The sequence below is a fragment of the Carassius gibelio genome, chromosome A3 (genome assembly GCF_023724105.1).
Source record: "Carassius gibelio isolate Cgi1373 ecotype wild population from Czech Republic chromosome A3, carGib1.2-hapl.c, whole genome shotgun sequence".
Taxonomy (NCBI): Eukaryota; Metazoa; Chordata; class Actinopteri; order Cypriniformes; family Cyprinidae; genus Carassius; species Carassius gibelio.
The window spans coordinates 3,711,072-3,729,313 of NC_068373.1; the positions used below are offsets into that span (position 1 = coordinate 3,711,072).

Consider the following 18,242-nt stretch of genomic DNA (forward strand, 5'->3'; position numbering starts at 1 on the left):
TTGGATGGGAGACCGCCTCAGAATACCAGTTGCTGTAATATTTTTGGAAATTTGTACTAATTATATAATTATCTTGAAACAAAAAGAGTCAATGCCCAATCTTTGAATCTTAGCAGCTATGGACCTGTTTAGTGTTTGGATGGGAGACCGCCTCGGAAAACCAGGTGCTCTAATATTATTGGAAATTCATTACTAATTATATAATAATCTTTAAAAAAAAAAAAAAAAAAAAAAAAAAAGTCAATGCCCGATCTCTTAATCTTAGCAGGTATTGGCCTGGTTAGTGCTTGGATGGGAGACCGCCTGGGAATACCAGGTGCTTTAAGCTTTAGGGTTTTCTTTCCTACTTATATAATGTACCGGCGATTAGATTGGCTGATCTTTAAATAGCTCTCTCTTTGCAGCAGTCTTCGCTTATGGCCATACCACCCTGGCTATGCCAGATCATGTCTGAGCTCGGAAGCTAAGCAGGTTTGGGCCTGGTTAGTAATTGGATGGGAGACCCCCTGGTAATACCAGTTGCTCTAAGATTTTTGTAAATTTTTCACAAATTATATAATAATCTTGAAAAAAAAAAGAGTGAATGCCCAATCTTTGAATCTTAGCAGTCATTGACCTGTGTAGTGTTTGGATGGGAGACCCCCTGGTAATACCAGGTGCTCTAATATTATTGGAAATTTATTACTAATTATATAATAATCTTAAAAAAAAGAGCCAATGCCCGATCTCTTAATCTTAGCAGGTATTGGCCTGGTTAGTGCTTGGATGGGAGACCGCCTCGGAATACCAGGTGCTGTAAGCTTTTGGATTTTCATTCCTACTTATATAATGTATGGGCGATTTGATTGGCTGATCTTTAAATAGTCTTCTCTTTGCAGTATCCTTCGCTTGCGACCGTAACAACCTGGCTATGCCTGATCTCGTCTGCTCTCGGAAGCTAAGCAGGTTTGGTCCTGTATAATGTACCGGCGATTAGATTGGCTGATCTTTAAATAGCTCTCTCTTTGCAGCAGTCTTCGCTTATGGCCATTCCACCCTGGCTATGCCAGATCATGTCTGAGCTCGGAAACTAAGCAGGTTTCGGCCTGGTTAGTAATTGGATGGCAGACCCCCTGGTAATACCAGTTGCTTTAAGATTTTTGGAAATTTTTCACAAATTATATAATAATCTTGCAAGAAAAAAAGAAAGGAGTCAATTAGAGTTGTTCCGATTCCGATACTAGTATCGGAAATATCTCCGATACCACAACAAATTCTGGCATCGGCATCGGCGAGTACATGAACCCATATACCGATCCGATACCATTTTCTTAAAAAAGACCTAGTTATGACCACAAGCTTTGCCTAACCGCTGCACGGTTCTTCTTCGCTGCTCAAAATGCATTGAAAACACAGGAAGTTGTGCTGTGTTGCCACAAGCAACCCCTGTTTAGAGCAGCGAAGAAGAAATGAAAACGCGTTAGCAGCCCTTATCTATATATGACTGGATCACTCATCACATTCTAAACTGCCAAAAGACAGTGAAGCCGCTACTATATTATAGATCAGTGGTTAGCAGTATGTCTCTGTAGTACCGGTAGTTACAGACTCTCGAGTATATTCAGTACCGGCAACTGCGTTCAGTCGCTTCCGTGTAAGTCAAAACGCAGGGCTCCAGACAGTAGCCGAATATATACTAGTGTCTGTGAATATTAAACTGCAAAATACTATTTAAATATTACTCCCGCAAAATCTACATCTCTGTGGGTGACTGGCACAGATGCGCGAGAGCTCGCTGTTTTGTAGTCTCTGCTGTGTGTCATGAGGACACGAACGCATAAACCGTCACTTCATGAGAATTTACCGTTTCATTTGAGAATACTGTCATATCATAAACACAGACACTCAAAGATCTTCATGGCAGCCCATTAAAATAAATGTTTGGTTTACATGAGTAAATTGACAATATATAAAGCTACTGTTGTAGCCTACAGTAATAATAATACATCTCTATAATAATAATAATTATGCCTAGATGGTTGCTTGTTTTTTACTTGTTAGAGATTATCTGATTAATAGATCTTTTTTTATATTCCTAGACTTATTTGTTGCAGTTTTTTTATACAGTTATATTGTAAAACTTAAATACCTTTTTTAGTTTGCGGTGTTAGATTTTTGGCTGCATTTGAAGTTCTTTTTTGCATAAGAAAATAAATAATACTGTCAAATTCATGTTAGATAATAAAAATACTGTAATAAACACAGTAGTTCACCATGTATTTGTTCATGTTTTATTGAGGGATCTGTCTGAAGCACACCATAAAAAAATTCTAGCAATTTACACAGGGCTAGTAGTATATACAGCTGTATATACAGATATACACCCAGGTATCGGATCAGTACTCGGTATCGGCCGATACCCTGAGCCCAGGTATCGGAATCGGTATCGGGAAGAGAAAAAGGGTATCGGAACATCTCTAGAGTCAATGCCCCATATCTGAATCTTAGCAGGTATGGGCCTGGTTAGTAATTGGATGGGAGACACCCTGGTAATACCAGTTGCTTTAAGATTTTTGGAAATTTTTCACAAATTATATAATAATCTTAAAAAAAAAAAAAAAAAAGTCAATGCCCGATCTCTGAATAATAGCAGGTTTTGCCTGGTTAGTACTTGGATGGAAGACGGCCGGGAAATACCAGTTGCTGTAATATTTTTGGCAATTTTTACTAATTACATAATAATCTTGCAACAAAAAAAAAAAAAAAGAGTAAATGCCCAATCTTTGAATCTTAGGAGGTATGGACCTGTTTAGTGCTTGGATGGGAGACCGCCTCAGAATACCAGTTGCTGTAATATTTTTGGAAATTTGTACTAATTATATAATTATCTTGAAACAAAAAGAGTCAATGCCCAATCTTTGAATCTTAGCAGCTATGGACCTGTTTAGTGTTTGGATGGGAGACCGCCTCGGAAAACCAGGTGCTCTAATATTATTGGAAATTCATTACTAATTATATAATAATCTTTAAAAAAAAAAAAAAAAAAAAAATAAAAGTCAATGCCCGATCTCTTAATCTTAGCAGGTATTGGCCTGGTTAGTGCTTGGATGGGAGACCGCCTGGGAATACCAGGTGCTTTAAGCTTTAGGGTTTTCTTTCCTACTTATATAATGTACCGGCGATTAGATTGGCTGATCTTTAAATAGCTCTCTCTTTGCAGCAGTCTTCGCTTATGGCCATACCACCCTGGCTATGCCAGATCATGTCTGAGCTCGGAAGCTAAGCAGGTTTGGGCCTGGTTAGTAATTGGATGGGAGACCCCCTGGTAATACCAGTTGCTCTAAGATTTTTGTAAATTTTTCACAAATTATATAATAATCTTGAAAAAAAAAAGAGTCAATGCCCATTCTTTGAATCTTAGCAGTCATGGACCTGTTTAGTGTCTGGATGGGAGACCGCCTCGGAATACCAGGTGCTCTAATATTATTGGAAATTTATTACTAATTATATAATAATCTTAAAAAAAAAAAAAAAAAAAAAAAGAGTCAATGCCCGATCTCTTAATCTTAGCAGGTATTGGCCTGGTTAGTGCTTGGATGGGAGACCGCCTGGGAATACCAGGTGCTTTAAGCTTTAGGGTTTTCTTTCCTACTTATATAATGTACCGGCGATTAGATTGACTGATCTTTAAATAGCTCTCTCTTTGCAGCAGTCTTCGCTTATGGCCATACCACCCTGGCTATGCCAGATCATGTCTGAGCTCGGAAGCTAAGCAGGTTTGGGCCTGGTTAGTAATTGGATGGGAGACCCCCTGGTAATACCAGTTGCTTTAAGATTTTTGTAAATTTTTCACAAATTATATAATAATCTTGAAAAAAAAAAGAGTGAATGCCCAATCTTTGAATCTTAGCAGTCATTGACCTGTGTAGTGTTTGGATGGGAGACCCCCTGGTAATACCAGGTGCTCTAATATTATTGGAAATTTATTACTAATTATATAATAATCTTAAAAAAAAAGAGCCAATGCCCGATCTCTTAATCTTAGCAGGTATTGGCCTGGTTAGTGCTTGGATGGGAGACCGCCTCGGAATACCAGGTGCTGTAAGCTTTTGGATTTTCATTCCTACTTATATAATGTATGGGCGATTTGATTGGCTGATCTTTAAATAGTCTTCTCTTTGCAGTATCCTTCGCTTGCGACCGTAACAACCTGGCTATGCCTGATCTCGTCTGCTCTCGGAAGCTAAGCAGGTTTGGTCCTGTATAATGTACCGGCGATTAGATTGGCTGATCTTTAAATAGCTCTCTCTTTGCAGCAGTCTTCGCTTATGGCCATTCCACCCTGGCTATGCCAGATCATGTCTGAGCTCGGAAACTAAGCAGGTTTCGGCCTGGTTAGTAATTGGATGGCAGACCCCCTGGTAATACCAGTTGCTTTAAGATTTTTGGAAATTTTTCACAAATTATATAATAATCTTGCAAGAAAAAAAGAAAGGAGTCAATGCCCCATATCTGAATCTTAGCAGGTATGGGCCTGGTTAGTAATTGGATGGGAGACACCCTGGTAATACCAGTTGCTTTAAGATTTTTGGAAATTTTTCACAAATTATATAATAATCTTGAAAAAAAAAAAAAAAAAGTCAATGCCCGATCTCTGAATAATAGCAGGTTTTGCCTGGTTAGTACTTGGATGGAAGACGGCCGGGAAATACCAGTTGCTGTAATATTTTTGGCAATTTTTACTAATTACATAATAATCTTGCAACAAAAAAAAAAAAAAAGAGTAAATGCCCAATCTTTGAATCTTAGGAGGTATGGACCTGTTTAGTGCTTGGATGGGAGACCGCCTCAGAATACCAGTTGCTGTAATATTTTTGGAAATTTGTACTAATTATATAATTATCTTGAAACAAAAAGAGTCAATGCCCAATCTTTGAATCTTAGCAGCTATGGACCTGTTTAGTGTTTGGATGGGAGACCGCCTCGGAAAACCAGGTGCTCTAATATTATTGGAAATTCATTACTAATTATATAATAATCTTTAAAAAAAAAAAAAAAAAAAAAAAAAAAGTCAATGCCCGATCTCTTAATCTTAGCAGGTATTGGCCTGGTTAGTGCTTGGATGGGAGACCGCCTGGGAATACCAGGTGCTTTAAGCTTTAGGGTTTTCTTTCCTACTTATATAATGTACCGGCGATTAGATTGGCTGATCTTTAAATAGCTCTCTCTTTGCAGCAGTCTTCGCTTATGGCCATACCACCCTGGCTATGCCAGATCATGTCTGAGCTCGGAAGCTAAGCAGGTTTGGGCCTGGTTAGTAATTGGATGGGAGACCCCCTGGTAATACCAGTTGCTCTAAGATTTTTGTAAATTTTTCACAAATTATATAATAATCTTGAAAAAAAAAAGAGTCAATGCCCATTCTTTGAATCTTAGCAGTCATGGACCTGTTTAGTGTCTGGATGGGAGACCGCCTCGGAATACCAGGTGCTCTAATATTATTGGAAATTTATTACTAATTATATAATAATCTTAAAAAAAAAAAAAAAAAAAAAAAGAGTCAATGCCCGATCTCTTAATCTTAGCAGGTATTGGCCTGGTTAGTGCTTGGATGGGAGACCGCCTGGGAATACCAGGTGCTTTAAGCTTTAGGGTTTTCTTTCCTACTTATATAATGTACCGGCGATTAGATTGACTGATCTTTAAATAGCTCTCTCTTTGCAGCAGTCTTCGCTTATGGCCATACCACCCTGGCTATGCCAGATCATGTCTGAGCTCGGAAGCTAAGCAGGTTTGGGCCTGGTTAGTAATTGGATGGGAGACCCCCTGGTAATACCAGTTGCTTTAAGATTTTTGTAAATTTTTCACAAATTATATAATAATCTTGAAAAAAAAAAGAGTGAATGCCCAATCTTTGAATCTTAGCAGTCATTGACCTGTGTAGTGTTTGGATGGGAGACCCCCTGGTAATACCAGGTGCTCTAATATTATTGGAAATTTATTACTAATTATATAATAATCTTAAAAAAAAGAGCCAATGCCCGATCTCTTAATCTTAGCAGGTATTGGCCTGGTTAGTGCTTGGATGGGAGACCGCCTCGGAATACCAGGTGCTGTAAGCTTTTGGATTTTCATTCCTACTTATATAATGTATGGGCGATTTGATTGGCTGATCTTTAAATAGTCTTCTCTTTGCAGTATCCTTCGCTTGCGACCGTAACAACCTGGCTATGCCTGATCTCGTCTGCTCTCGGAAGCTAAGCAGGTTTGGTCCTGTATAATGTACCGGCGATTAGATTGGCTGATCTTTAAATAGCTCTCTCTTTGCAGCAGTCTTCGCTTATGGCCATTCCACCCTGGCTATGCCAGATCATGTCTGAGCTCGGAAACTAAGCAGGTTTCGGCCTGGTTAGTAATTGGATGGCAGACCCCCTGGTAATACCAGTTGCTTTAAGATTTTTGGAAATTTTTCACAAATTATATAATAATCTTGCAAGAAAAAAAGAAAGGAGTCAATGCCCCATATCTGAATCTTAGCAGGTATGGGCCTGGTTAGTAATTGGATGGGAGACACCCTGGTAATACCAGTTGCTTTAAGATTTTTGGAAATTTTTCACAAATTATATAATAATCTTGAAAAAAAAAAAAAAAAAGTCAATGCCCGATCTCTGAATAATAGCAGGTTTTGCCTGGTTAGTACTTGGATGGAAGACGGCCGGGAAATACCAGTTGCTGTAATATTTTTGGCAATTTTTACTAATTACATAATAATCTTGCAACAAAAAAAAAAAAAAAAAAAGAGTAAATGCCCAATCTTTGAATCTTAGGAGGTATGGACCTGTTTAGTGCATGGATGGGAGACCGCCTCGGAATACCAGTTGCTGTAATATTTTTGGAAATTTGTACTAATTATATAATTATCTTGAAACAAAAAGAGTCAATGCCCAATCTTTGAATCTTAGCAGCTATGGACCTGTTTAGTGTTTGGATGGGAGACCGCCTCGGAAAACCAGGTGCTCTAATATTATTGGAAATTTATTACTAATTATATAATAATCTTTAAAAAAAAAAAAAAAAAAAAAAAAAAAAGAGTCAATGCCCGATCTCTTAATCTTAGCAGGTATTGGCCTGGTTAGTGCTTGGATGGGAGACCGCCTGGGAATACCAGGTGCTTTAAGCTTTAGGGTTTTCTTTCCTACTTATATTAGATTGGCTGATCTTTAAATAGCTCTCTCTTTGCAGCAGTCTTCGCTTATGGCCATACCACCCTGTCTATGCCAGATCATGTCTGAGCTCGGAAGCTAAGCAGGTTTGGGCCTGGTTAGTAATTGGATGGGAGACCCCCTGGTAATACCAGTTGCTTTAAGATTTTTGTAAATTTTTCACAAATTATATAATAATCTTGAAAAAAAAAAGAGTCAATGCCCATTCTTTGAATCTTAGCAGTCATGGACCTGTTTAGTGTCTGGATGGGAGACCGCCTCGGAATACCAGGTGCTCTAATATTATTGGAAATTTATTACTAATTATATAATAATCTAAAAAAATAAAATAAAAAAAAAGAGTCAATGCCCGATCTCTTAATCTTAGCAGGTATTGGCCTGGTTAGTGCTTGGATGGGAGACCGCCTGGGAATACCAGGTGCTTTAAGCTTTAGGGTTTTCTTTCCTACTTATATAATGTACCGGCGATTAGATTGACTGATCTTTAAATAGCTCTCTCTTTGCTGCAGTCTTCGCTTATGGCCATACCACCCTGGCTATGCCAGATCATGTCTGAGCTCGGAAGCTAAGCAGGTTTGGGCCTGGTTAGTAATTGGATGGGAGACCCCCTGGTAATACCAGTTGCTTTAAGATTTTTGTAAATTTTTCACAAATTATATAATAATCTTGAAAAAAAAAAGAGTGAATGCCCATTCTTTGAATCTTAGCAATCATTGACCTGTGTAGTGTTTGGATGGGAGACCCCCTGTTAATACCAGGTGCTCTAATATTATTGGAAATTTATTACTAATTATATAATAATCTTAAAAAAAAAGAGCCAATGCCCGATCTCTTAATCTTAGCAGGTATTGGCCTGGTTAGTGCTTGGATGGGAGACCGCCTCGGAATACCAGGTGCTGTAAGCTTTTGGATTTTCATTCCTACTTATATAATGTATGGGCGATTTGATTGGCTGATCTTTAAATAGTCTTCTCTTTGCAGTATCCTTCGCTTGCGACCGTAACAACCTGGCTATGCCTGATCTCGTCTGCTCTCGGAAGCTAAGCAGGTTTGGTCCTGTATAATGTACCGGCGATTAGATTGGCTGATCTTTAAATAGCTCTCTCTTTGCAGCAGTCTTCGCTTATGGCCATTCCACCCTGGCTATGCCAGATCATGTCTGAGCTTGGAAACTAAGCAGGTTTCGGCCTGGTTAGTAATTGGATGGCAGACCCCCTGGTAATACCAGTTGCTTTAAGATTTTGGGAAATTTTTCACAAATTATATAATAATCTTGCAAGAAAAAAAGAAAGGAGTCAATGCCCCATATCTGAATCTTAGCAGGTATGGGCCTGGTTAGTAATTGGATGGGAGACACCCTGGTAATACCAGTTGCTTTAAGATTTTTGGAAATTTTTCACAAATTATATAATAATCTTGAAAAAAAAAAAAAAGTCAATGCCCGATCTCTGAATAATATCAGGTTTTGCCTGGTTAGTACTTGGATGGAAGACGGCCGGGAAATACCAGTTGCTGTAATATTTTTGGCAATTTTTACTAATTACATAATAATCTTGCAACAAAAAAAAAAAAGAGTAAATGCCCAATCTTTGAATCTTAGGAGGTATGGACCTGTTTAGTGCTTGGATGGGAGACCGCCTCGGAATACCAGTTGCTGTAATATTTTTGGAAATTTGTACTAATTATATAATTATCTTGAAACAAAAAGAGTCAATGCCCAATCTTTGAATCTTAGCAGCTATGGACCTGTTTAGTGTTTGGATGGGAGACCGCCTCGGAAAACCAGGTGCTCTAATATTATTGGAAATTCATTACTAATTATATAATAATCTTTAAAAAAAAAAAAAAAAAAAAAAAAAAGTCAATGCCCGATCTCTTAATCTTAGCAGGTATTGGCCTGGTTAGTGCTTGGATGGGAGACCGCCTGGGAATACCAGGTGCTTTAAGCTTTAGGGTTTTCTTTCCTACTTATATAATGTACCGGCGATTAGATTGGCTGATCTTTAAATAGCTCTCTCTTTGCAGCAGTCTTCGCTTATGGCCATACCACCCTGGCTATGCCAGATCATGTCTGAGCTCGGAAGCTAAGCAGGTTTGGGCCTGGTTAGTAATTGGATGGGAGACCCCCTGGTAATACCAGTTGCTCTAAGATTTTTGTAAATTTTTCACAAATTATATAATAATCTTGAAAAAAAAAAGAGTCAATGCCCATTCTTTGAATCTTAGCAGTCATGGACCTGTTTAGTGTCTGGATGGGAGACCGCCTCGGAATACCAGGTGCTCTAATATTATTGGAAATTTATTACTAATTATATAATAATCTTAAAAAAAAAAAAAAAAAAAAAAGAGTCAATGCCCGATCTCTTAATCTTAGCAGGTATTGGCCTGGTTAGTGCTTGGATGGGAGACCGCCTGGGAATACCAGGTGCTTTAAGCTTTAGGGTTTTCTTTCCTACTTATATAATGTACCGGCGATTAGATTGACTGATCTTTAAATAGCTCTCTCTTTGCAGCAGTCTTCGCTTATGGCCATACCACCCTGGCTATGCCAGATCATGTCTGAGCTCGGAAGCTAAGCAGGTTTGGGCCTGGTTAGTAATTGGATGGGAGACCCCCTGGTAATACCAGTTGCTTTAAGATTTTTGTAAATTTTTCACAAATTATATAATAATCTTGAAAAAAAAAAGAGTGAATGCCCAATCTTTGAATCTTAGCAGTCATTGACCTGTGTAGTGTTTGGATGGGAGACCCCCTGGTAATACCAGGTGCTCTAATATTATTGGAAATTTATTACTAATTATATAATAATCTTAAAAAAAAGAGCCAATGCCCGATCTCTTAATCTTAGCAGGTATTGGCCTGGTTAGTGCTTGGATGGGAGACCGCCTCGGAATACCAGGTGCTGTAAGCTTTTGGATTTTCATTCCTACTTATATAATGTATGGGCGATTTGATTGGCTGATCTTTAAATAGTCTTCTCTTTGCAGTATCCTTCGCTTGCGACCGTAACAACCTGGCTATGCCTGATCTCGTCTGCTCTCGGAAGCTAAGCAGGTTTGGTCCTGTATAATGTACCGGCGATTAGATTGGCTGATCTTTAAATAGCTCTCTCTTTGCAGCAGTCTTCGCTTATGGCCATTCCACCCTGGCTATGCCAGATCATGTCTGAGCTCGGAAACTAAGCAGGTTTCGGCCTGGTTAGTAATTGGATGGCAGACCCCCTGGTAATACCAGTTGCTTTAAGATTTTGGGAAATTTTTCACAAATTATATAATAATCTTGCAAGAAAAAAAGAAAGGAGTCAATGCCCCATATCTGAATCTTAGCAGGTATGGGCCTGGTTAGTAATTGGATGGGAGACCCCCTGGTAATACCAGTTGCTTTAAGATTTTTGGAAATTTTTCACAAATTATATAATAATCTTGCAAGAAAAAAAGAAAGGAGTCAATGCCCCATATCTGAATCTTAGCAGGTATGGGCCTGGTTAGTAATTGGATGGGAGACACCCTGGTAATACCAGTTGCTTTAAGATTTTTGGAAATTTTTCACAAATTATATAATAATCTTGAAAAAAAAAAAAAAAGTCAATGCCCGATCTCTGAATAATAGCAGGTTTTGCCTGGTTAGTACTTGGATGGAAGACGGCCGGGAAATACCAGTTGCTGTAATATTTTTGGCAATTTTTACTAATTACATAATAATCTTGCAACAAAAAAAAAAAAAAAAAAAGAGTAAATGCCCAATCTTTGAATCTTAGGAGGTATGGACCTGTTTAGTGCATGGATGGGAGACCGCCTCGGAATACCAGTTGCTTTAAGATTTTTGGAAATTTGTACTAATTATATAATTATCTTGAAACAAAAAGAGTCAATGCCCAATCTTTGAATCTTAGCAGCTATGGACCTGTTTAGTGTTTGGATGGGAGACCGCCTCGGAAAACCAGGTGCTCTAATATTATTGGAAATTTATTACTAATTATATAATAATCTTTAAAAAAAAAAAAAAAAAAAAAAAAAAGAGTCAATGCCCGATCTCTTAATCTTAGCAGGTATTGGCCTGGTTAGTGCTTGGATGGGAGACCGCCTGGGAATACCAGGTGCTTTAAGCTTTAGGGTTTTCTTTCCTACTTATATTAGATTGGCTGATCTTTAAATAGCTCTCTCTTTGCAGCAGTCTTCGCTTATGGCCATACCACCCTGTCTATGCCAGATCATGTCTGAGCTCGGAAGCTAAGCAGGTTTGGGCCTGGTTAGTAATTGGATGGGAGACCCCCTGGTAATACCAGTTGCTTTAAGATTTTTGTAAATTTTTCACAAATTATATAATAATCTTGAAAAAAAAAAGAGTCAATGCCCATTCTTTGAATCTTAGCAGTCATGGACCTGTTTAGTGTCTGGATGGGAGACCGCCTCGGAATACCAGGTGCTCTAATATTATTGGAAATTTATTACTAATTATATAATAATCTAAAAAAATAAAATAAAAAAAAAGAGTCAATGCCCGATCTCTTAATCTTAGCAGGTATTGGCCTGGTTAGTGCTTGGATGGGAGACCGCCTGGGAATACCAGGTGCTTTAAGCTTTAGGGTTTTCTTTCCTACTTATATAATGTACCGGCGATTAGATTGACTGATCTTTAAATAGCTCTCTCTTTGCAGCAGTCTTCGCTTATGGCCATTCCACCCTGGCTATGCCAGATCATGTCTGAGCTTGGAAACTAAGCAGGTTTCGGCCTGGTTAGTAATTGGATGGCAGACCCCCTGGTAATACCAGTTGCTTTAAGATTTTGGGAAATTTTTCACAAATTATATAATAATCTTGCAAGAAAAAAAGAAAGGAGTCAATGCCCCATATCTGAATCTTAGCAGGTATGGGCCTGGTTAGTAATTGGATGGGAGACACCCTGGTAATACCAGTTGCTTTAAGATTTTTGGAAATTTTTCACAAATTATATAATAATCTTGAAAAAAAAAAAAAAGTCAATGCCCGATCTCTGAATAATAGCAGGTTTTGCCTGGTTAGTACTTGGATGGAAGACGGCCGGGAAATACCAGTTGCTGTAATATTTTTGGCAATTTTTACTAATTACATAATAATCTTGCAACAAAAAAAAAAAAAGAGTAAATGCCCAATCTTTGAATCTTAGGAGGTATGGACCTGTTTAGTGCTTGGATGGGAGACCGCCTCGGAATACCAGTTGCTGTAATATTTTTGGAAATTTTCTACTAATTATATAATTATCTTGAAACAAAAAGAGTCAATGCCCAATCTTTGAATCTTAGCAGCTATGGACCTGTTTAGTGTTTGGATGGGAGACCGCCTCGGAAAACCAGGTGCTCTAATATTATTGGAAATTTATTACTAATTATATAATAATCTTAAAAAAAAAAAAAAAAAAAAAAAAGAGTCAATGCCCGATCTCTTAATCTTAGCAGGTATTGGCCTGGTTAGTGCTTGGATGGGAGACCGCCTGGGAATACCAGGTGCTTTAAGCTTTAGGGTTTTCTTTCCTACTTATATAATGTACCGGCGATTAGATTGACTGATCTTTAAATAGCTCTCTCTTTGCAGCAGTCTTCGCTTATGGCCATACCACCCTGGCTATGCCAGATCATGTCTGAGCTCGGAAGCTAAGCAGGTTTGGGCCTGGTTAGTAATTGGATGGGAGACCCCCTGGTAATACCAGTTGCTTTAAGATTTTTGTAAATTTTTCACAAATTATATAATAATCTTGAAAAAAAAAAGAGTGAATGCCCAATCTTTGAATCTTAGCAGTCATTGACCTGTGTAGTGTTTGGATGGGAGACCCCCTGGTAATACCAGGTGCTCTAATATTATTGGAAATTTATTACTAATTATATAATAATCTTAAAAAAAAGAGCCAATGCCCGATCTCTTAATCTTAGCAGGTATTGGCCTGGTTAGTGCTTGGATGGGAGACCGCCTCGGAATACCAGGTGCTGTAAGCTTTTGGATTTTCATTCCTACTTATATAATGTATGGGCGATTTGATTGGCTGATCTTTAAATAGTCTTCTCTTTGCAGTATCCTTCGCTTGCGACCGTAACAACCTGGCTATGCCTGATCTCGTCTGCTCTCGGAAGCTAAGCAGGTTTGGTCCTGTATAATGTACCGGCGATTAGATTGGCTGATCTTTAAATAGCTCTCTCTTTGCAGCAGTCTTCGCTTATGGCCATTCCACCCTGGCTATGCCAGATCATGTCTGAGCTCGGAAACTAAGCAGGTTTCGGCCTGGTTAGTAATTGGATGGCAGACCCCCTGGTAATACCAGTTGCTTTAAGATTTTTGGAAATTTTTCACAAATTATATAATAATCTTGCAAGAAAAAAAGAAAGGAGTCAATGCCCCATATCTGAATCTTAGCAGGTATGGGCCTGGTTAGTAATTGGATGGGAGACACCCTGGTAATACCAGTTGCTTTAAGATTTTTGGAAATTTTTCACAAATTATATAATAATCTTGAAAAAAAAAAAAAAAGTCAATGCCCGATCTCTGAATAATAGCAGGTTTTGCCTGGTTAGTACTTGGATGGAAGACGGCCGGGAAATACCAGTTGCTGTAATATTTTTGGCAATTTTTACTAATTACATAATAATCTTGCAACAAAAAAAAAAAAAAAAAAAGAGTAAATGCCCAATCTTTGAATCTTAGGAGGTATGGACCTGTTTAGTGCATGGATGGGAGACCGCCTCGGAATACCAGTTGCTTTAAGATTTTTGGAAATTTGTACTAATTATATAATTATCTTGAAACAAAAAGAGTCAATGCCCAATCTTTGAATCTTAGCAGCTATGGACCTGTTTAGTGTTTGGATGGGAGACCGCCTCGGAAAACCAGGTGCTCTAATATTATTGGAAATTTATTACTAATTATATAATAATCTTTAAAAAAAAAAAAAAAAAAAAAAAAAAAGAGTCAATGCCCGATCTCTTAATCTTAGCAGGTATTGGCCTGGTTAGTGCTTGGATGGGAGACCGCCTGGGAATACCAGGTGCTTTAAGCTTTAGGGTTTTCTTTCCTACTTATATTAGATTGGCTGATCTTTAAATAGCTCTCTCTTTGCAGCAGTCTTCGCTTATGGCCATACCACCCTGTCTATGCCAGATCATGTCTGAACTCGGAAGCTAAGCAGGTTTGGGCCTGGTTAGTAATTGGATGGGAGACCCCCTGGTAATACCAGTTGCTTTAAGATTTTTGTAAATTTTTCACAAATTATATAATAATCTTGAAAAAAAAAAGAGTCAATGCCCATTCTTTGAATCTTAGCAGTCATGGACCTGTTTAGTGTCTGGATGGGAGACCGCCTCGGAATACCAGGTGCTCTAATATTATTGGAAATTTATTACTAATTATATAATAATCTAAAAAAATAAAATAAAAAAAAAGAGTCAATGCCCGATCTCTTAATCTTAGCAGGTATTGGCCTGGTTAGTGCTTGGATGGGAGACCGCCTGGGAATACCAGGTGCTTTAAGCTTTAGGGTTTTCTTTCCTACTTATATAATGTACCGGCGATTAGATTGACTGATCTTTAAATAGCTCTCTCTTTGCAGCAGTCTTCGCTTATGGCCATTCCACCCTGGCTATGCCAGATCATGTCTGAGCTTGGAAACTAAGCAGGTTTCGGCCTGGTTAGTAATTGGATGGCAGACCCCCTGGTAATACCAGTTGCTTTAAGATTTTGGGAAATTTTTCACAAATTATATAATAATCTTGCAAGAAAAAAAGAAAGGAGTCAATGCCCCATATCTGAATCTTAGCAGGTATGGGCCTGGTTAGTAATTGGATGGGAGACACCCTGGTAATACCAGTTGCTTTAAGATTTTTGGAAATTTTTCACAAATTATATAATAATCTTGAAAAAAAAAAAAAAGTCAATGCCCGATCTCTGAATAATAGCAGGTTTTGCCTGGTTAGTACTTGGATGGAAGACGGCCGGGAAATACCAGTTGCTGTAATATTTTTGGCAATTTTTACTAATTACATAATAATCTTGCAACAAAAAAAAAAAAGAGTAAATGCCCAATCTTTGAATCTTAGGAGGTATGGACCTGTTTAGTGCTTGGATGGGAGACCGCCTCGGAATACCAGTTGCTGTAATATTTTTGGAAATTTGTACTAATTATATAATTATCTTGAAACAAAAAGAGTCAATGCCCAATCTTTGAATCTTAGCAGCTATGGACCTGTTTAGTGTTTGGATGGGAGACCGCCTCGGAAAACCAGGTGCTCTAATATTATTGGAAATTCATTACTAATTATATAATAATCTTTAAAAAAAAAAAAGAAAAAAAAAAAGAGTCAATGCCCGATCTCTTAATCTTAGCAGGTATTGGCCTGGTTAGTGCTTGGATGGGAGACCGCCTGGGAATACCAGGTGCTTTAAGCTTTAGGGTTTTCTTTCCTACTTATATTAGATTGGCTGATCTTTAAATAGCTCTCTCTTTGCAGCAGTCTTCGCTTATGGCCATACCACCCTGTCTATGCCAGATCATGTCTGAGCTCGGAAGCTAAGCAGGTTTGGGCCTGGTTAGTAATTGGATGGGAGACCCCCTGGTAATACCAGTTGCTTTAAGATTTTTGTAAATTTTTCACAAATTATATAATAATCTTGAAAAAAAAAAGAGTCAATGCCCATTCTTTGAATCTTAGCAGTCATGGACCTGTTTAGTGTCTGGATGGGAGACCGCCTCGGAATACCAGGTGCTCTAATATTATTGGAAATTTATTACTAATTATATAATAATCTTAAAAAAAAAAAAAAAAAAAAAGAGTCAATGCCCGATCTCTTAATCTTAGCAGGTATTGGCCTGGTTAGTGCTTGGATGGGAGACCGCCTGGGAATACCAGGTGCTTTAAGCTTTAGGGTTTTCTTTCCTACTTATATAATGTACCGGCGATTAGATTGACTGATCTTTAAATAGCTCTCTCTTTGCAGCAGTCTTCGCTTATGGCCATACCACCCTGGCTATGCCAGATCATGTCTGAGCTCGGAAGCTAAGCAGGTTTGGGCCTGGTTAGTAATTGGATGGGAGACCCCCTGGTAATACCAGTTGCTTTAATATTTTTGTAAATTTTTCACAAATTATATAATAATCTTGAAAAAAAAAAGAGTGAATGCCCAATCTTTGAATCTTAGCAGTCATTGACCTGTGTAGTGTTTGGATGGGAGACCCCCTGGTAATACCAGGTGCTCTAATATTATTGGAAATTTATTACTAATTATATAATAATCTTAAAAAAAAGAGCCAATGCCCGATCTCTTAATCTTAGCAGGTATTGGCCTGGTTAGTGCTTGGATGGGAGACCGCCTCGGAATACCAGGTGCTGTAAGCTTTTGGATTTTCATTCCTACTTATATAATGTATGGGCGATTTGATTGGCTGATCTTTAAATAGTCTTCTCTTTGCAGTATCCTTCGCTTGCGACCGTAACAACCTGGCTATGCCTGATCTCGTCTGCTCTCGGAAGCTAAGCAGGTTTGGTCCTGTATAATGTACCGGCGATTAGATTGGCTGATCTTTAAATAGCTCTCTCTTTGCAGCAGTCTTCGCTTATGGCCATTCCACCCTGGCTATGCCAGATCATGTCTGAGCTCGGAAACTAAGCAGGTTTCGGCCTGGTTAGTAATTGGATGGCAGACCCCCTGGTAATACCAGTTGCTTTAAGATTTTTGGAAATTTTTCACAAATTATATAATAATCTTGCAAGAAAAAAAGAAAGGAGTCAATGCCCCATATCTGAATCTTAGCAGGTATGGGCCTGGTTAGTAATTGGATGGGAGACACCCTGGTAATACCAGTTGCTTTAAGATTTTTGGAAATTTTTCACAAATTATATAATAATCTTGAAAAAAAAAAAAAAAGTCAATGCCCGATCTCTGAATAATAGCAGGTTTTGCCTGGTTAGTACTTGGATGGAAGACGGCCGGGAAATACCAGTTGCTGTAATATTTTTGGCAATTTTTACTAATTACATAATAATCTTGCAACAAAAAAAAAAAAAAAAAAAAGAGTAAATGCCCAATCTTTGAATCTTAGGAGGTATGGACCTGTTTAGTGCATGGATGGGAGACCGCCTCGGAATACCAGTTGCTTTAAGATTTTTGGAAATTTGTACTAATTATATAATTATCTTGAAACAAAAAGAGTCAATGCCCAATCTTTGAATCTTAGCAGCTATGGACCTGTTTAGTGTTTGGATGGGAGACCGCCTCGGAAAACCAGGTGCTCTAATATTATTGGAAATTTATTACTAATTATATAATAATCTTTAAAAAAAAAAAAAAAAAAAAAAAAAAAGAGTCAATGCCCGATCTCTTAATCTTAGCAGGTATTGGCCTGGTTAGTGCTTGGATGGGAGACCGCCTGGGAATACCAGGTGCTTTAAGCTTTAGGGTTTTCTTTCCTACTTATATTAGATTGGCTGATCTTTAAATAGCTCTCTCTTTGCAGCAGTCTTCGCTTATGGCCATACCACCCTGTCTATGCCAGATCATGTCTGAGCTCGGAAGCTAAGCAGGTTTGGGCCTGGTTAGTAATTGGATGGGAGACCCCCTGGTAATACCAGTTGCTTTAAGATTTTTGTAAATTTTTCACAAATTATATAATAATCTTGAAAAAAAAAAGAGTCAATGCCCATTCTTTGAATCTTAGCAGTCATGGACCTGTTTAGTGTCTGGATGGGAGACCGCCTCGGAATACCAGGTGCTCTAATATTATTGGAAATTTATTACTAATTATATAATAATCTAAAAAAATAAAATAAAAAAAAAGAGTCAATGCCCGATCTCTTAATCTTAGCAGGTATTGGCCTGGTTAGTGCTTGGATGGGAGACCGCCTGGGAATACCAGGTGCTTTAAGCTTTAGGGTTTTCTTTCCTACTTATATAATGTACCGGCGATTAGATTGACTGATCTTTAAATAGCTCTCTCTTTGCAGCAGTCTTCGCTTATGGCCATTCCACCCTGGCTATGCCAGATCATGTCTGAGCTTGGAAACTAAGCAGGTTTCGGCCTGGT

The 18,242-nt window shown here is 38.2% G+C and overlaps 15 pseudogenes; all 15 read left to right on the forward strand.

Moving 5' to 3' along the window:
- Positions 1-412: 412 nt before the first annotated feature.
- LOC127958872 (uncharacterized) lies at positions 413-531 on the forward strand (annotated as a pseudogene).
- A 2,676-nt stretch (positions 532-3,207) lies between these two features.
- LOC127958876 (uncharacterized) lies at positions 3,208-3,326 on the forward strand (annotated as a pseudogene).
- Positions 3,327-3,696: 370 nt separating this feature from the next.
- LOC127966244 (uncharacterized) lies at positions 3,697-3,815 on the forward strand (annotated as a pseudogene).
- A 1,407-nt stretch (positions 3,816-5,222) lies between these two features.
- On the forward strand, positions 5,223-5,341 carry LOC127958883 (uncharacterized; annotated as a pseudogene).
- Positions 5,342-5,711: 370 nt separating this feature from the next.
- On the forward strand, positions 5,712-5,830 carry LOC127966248 (uncharacterized; annotated as a pseudogene).
- A 1,399-nt stretch (positions 5,831-7,229) lies between these two features.
- On the forward strand, positions 7,230-7,348 carry LOC127960725 (uncharacterized; annotated as a pseudogene).
- A 368-nt stretch (positions 7,349-7,716) lies between these two features.
- On the forward strand, positions 7,717-7,835 carry LOC127966252 (uncharacterized; annotated as a pseudogene).
- A 1,400-nt stretch (positions 7,836-9,235) lies between these two features.
- On the forward strand, positions 9,236-9,354 carry LOC127958889 (uncharacterized; annotated as a pseudogene).
- A 369-nt stretch (positions 9,355-9,723) lies between these two features.
- LOC127966258 (uncharacterized) lies at positions 9,724-9,842 on the forward strand (annotated as a pseudogene).
- A 1,538-nt stretch (positions 9,843-11,380) lies between these two features.
- Positions 11,381-11,499, forward strand: LOC127960736 (uncharacterized; annotated as a pseudogene).
- Positions 11,500-12,780: 1,281 nt separating this feature from the next.
- Positions 12,781-12,899, forward strand: LOC127966262 (uncharacterized; annotated as a pseudogene).
- Positions 12,900-14,295: 1,396 nt separating this feature from the next.
- On the forward strand, positions 14,296-14,414 carry LOC127962038 (uncharacterized; annotated as a pseudogene).
- Positions 14,415-15,680: 1,266 nt separating this feature from the next.
- LOC127960747 (uncharacterized) lies at positions 15,681-15,799 on the forward strand (annotated as a pseudogene).
- Positions 15,800-16,167: 368 nt separating this feature from the next.
- Positions 16,168-16,286, forward strand: LOC127961514 (uncharacterized; annotated as a pseudogene).
- A 1,397-nt stretch (positions 16,287-17,683) lies between these two features.
- Positions 17,684-17,802, forward strand: LOC127960758 (uncharacterized; annotated as a pseudogene).
- The last annotated feature ends 440 nt before the right edge of the window (positions 17,803-18,242 follow it).